Genomic DNA, 2,617 nt, shown 5'->3' with positions numbered 1-2,617 from the left:
ACCCCTTGTCTCCCTGGTGAGGTCAGGGGGTGGCCATATGGGGTGCAACCCCCCTCTCCCTCTACACCTCCCCTTCTTAATGGGTGACCTGTGTCCCACTGGCCCTAACGGGGAGTGGGGCACTGCTGGCAACCTTAATGAACTCAGTCTCAGAGGGATAGTCCTGACGTGAAAGTCCATCAGCATTGCTGTTTTCACTACCCTTTTTGTGCTGAATAGTAAACTCAAACTCTTGCAAGGCCAAGCTCCACCTTAGCAACTTGGCATGCTCCCCTGATGCCCTCTGCAGCCAACTCAGGGGGGTGTGGTCTGTGAGGACCGTGAAAGCCCTTCCATACACATAGGGCTGGAGTTTTTTGAGTGCCCACACAATGGCCAAGCACTCTTTCTCAATGGTGGCATACGCCACCTCTCTGGGGAGTAGTTTTCGGCTGAGGTACACCACAGGGTGCTCTCTGCCGTCGTCCCCCACTTGGCTCAACAGAGCCCCAATGCCATAGTCCGAGGCATCAGTCTGTATGAGGAAATGTTTGGTGTAGTCCGGGGCAGCCAGTACGGGGGCCCCAGCAAGCGCAGTTTTCAGTGCCTGGAATGCAGTTTCACAGGCAGGAGTCCAGGTGATAAGCACAGGCAGTTGCTTCTTAGTCAAATCAGTCAGGGGTTTGGCCACGGCGCTGTACTGTGGGACAAACTTCCTATAGTACCCTGCGGTGCCCAAAAATGCCATGACCTGTTTCTTGGTTTTTGGAACAGGCCACTGAACTATGGCTTCTACCTTAGCTGGTTCTGGTTTGAGGTGCCCTCCACCCATCCTGTGCCCTAAGTACAGGACCTCTGCCATCCCTACCATACACTTAGTGGGTTTTAAGGTAAGCCCAGTCCCCCTGATCCTATCCAGCACCGCAGCTACATGTCCTAAGTGGGAGTCCCAGGAATTACTAAAGACAGCAATGGCATCTAAGTAAGCCCTGGCATAGCTCTGCATCCCTTCCAGTAACCTATTGACCAGGCGTTGGAAGGTAGCCGGGGCATTCTTCATCCCAAATGGCATCACCAAAAACTCATAGAGGCCACTTGGAGTGATGAATGCTGACTTCTCCCTAGCCTCCAGGGTCAGTGGGATTTGCCAATAGCCTTTGCTCAAATCCATAGTGGTCAGATACTTTTCCCGTGCGTGTTCATCTAGTAACTCATCCATGCGGGGCATGGGATAGACATCTGACACCGTCCCAGCGTTGAGCAAGCGGTAGTCCACACAAAACCGGGTGGTCTTGTCCTTCTTAGGGACTAGAACTACCGGGCTTGCCCAAGGACTCTGGGACGGAGTAATTACCCCTAGGGTCAGCATCTCCTCTATCTCCCTCTCCATACTGGTCTTGACCTCTGCTGACACTCTATAAGCGTGCTTATGCAGAGGCTGCAGATCCCCTGTGTGCACTGGGTGTTTGGTGAGATGTGTGGTCCCTGGCATGTCAGTGAAGAGGGCCCTAAACTTAGCTAGCATGTCCCTGGCTTCTACCTGCTGCCTAGCACTCAACTGTGCCCCTATCTCTACCTGCTCCACAGTGTTTCACTGTGAAAAGAAAACTTATCAAATTGTGGCGCTCTAAATAAATCAAAGTGCTCAAAGTAATATAGTAGTGATTAAATAATCAAAAAGTGATACTTATACAAACACATATACACGTGCTGCTATAACCCGGTAAGGATTGCTCTGTCAGTCCTCGTGGTAGGTAGTAGGGATGGTTCTCCGGGAAGCGCAAGAATATGTGAAAACAAAAAGTATATATTGATAGTGCAATATTGTATGTGGTAAAATCAAAGTAAATCGGCTGATCTATTGTAGATGTACTCACAAGCGTGAGAGTGTTAAAGGCACGTAAAGGTATCTTTGAATATCAGGAATGTCACACTGCAGTCAGGTAATCAGTCTTAGCCCCATACAGACTCCAAGAGACCTTAAAGAAGAAGACTGGACATAGTGCAGACTGTATACCAAGAATTTATAAAAGGTAAGTGGAAGGTATTACACTCACATGGTTTCAAAAGTTTAAAAGCATTTCGTTCACACGCAGTGGATCTCAGCAGCCGGATAGATGGTATCTCTGATTCCCCTCCTTCTGTGGCGTGCGTGTCACGGATGGAGCCTGATGAAACCGAAGAGGTGAAACGCGTAGAGTGACGTTTTCAACATTGGCCGGAACCCCTGGAAGCGGATGACATCACTTCCGGTTTCAGCTGGAACGCATCCGTGACACGCACGCCACAGAAGGAGGGGAATCAGAGATACCATCTATCCGGCTGCTGAGATCCACTGCGTGTGAACGAAATGCTTTTAAACTTTTGAAACCATGTGAGTGTAATACCTTCCACTTACCTTTTAAAATCCTTTGTATACAGTCTGCACTATGTCCAGTCTTCTTCTTTAAGGTCTCTTGGAGTCTGTATGGGGCTAAGACTGATTACCTGACTGCAGTGTGACATTCCTGATATTCAAAGATACCTTTACGTGCCTTTAACACTCTCACGCTTGTGAGTACATCTACAATAGATCAGCCGATTTACTTTGATTTTACCACATACAATATTGCACTATCAATATATACTTTTTGTTTTC

General features: G+C 48.5%; 1 protein-coding gene across 1 annotated transcript in view; it reads left to right on the top strand.

Annotated features, from left to right (window-relative positions):
* TH (tyrosine hydroxylase) overlaps positions 1-1,749 on the top strand; it is a 73,120-nt gene extending 71,371 nt beyond the window's left edge. The window contains exon 13 of the mRNA XM_075566914.1: positions 1-1,749. This exon is cut by the window's left edge and continues 5,529 nt beyond it. The gene's annotated coding sequence lies outside the window, so the exon portion shown is untranslated.
* Positions 1,750-2,617: the final 868 nt, after the last annotated feature.

The sequence above is a fragment of the Ascaphus truei genome, chromosome 12 (assembly GCF_040206685.1).
Source record: "Ascaphus truei isolate aAscTru1 chromosome 12, aAscTru1.hap1, whole genome shotgun sequence".
Lineage (NCBI taxonomy): Eukaryota > Metazoa > Chordata > Amphibia > Anura > Ascaphidae > Ascaphus > Ascaphus truei.
Note: the sequence above shows the minus strand (reverse complement) of the source record. Positions and strands in the feature narration are given on the sequence as shown.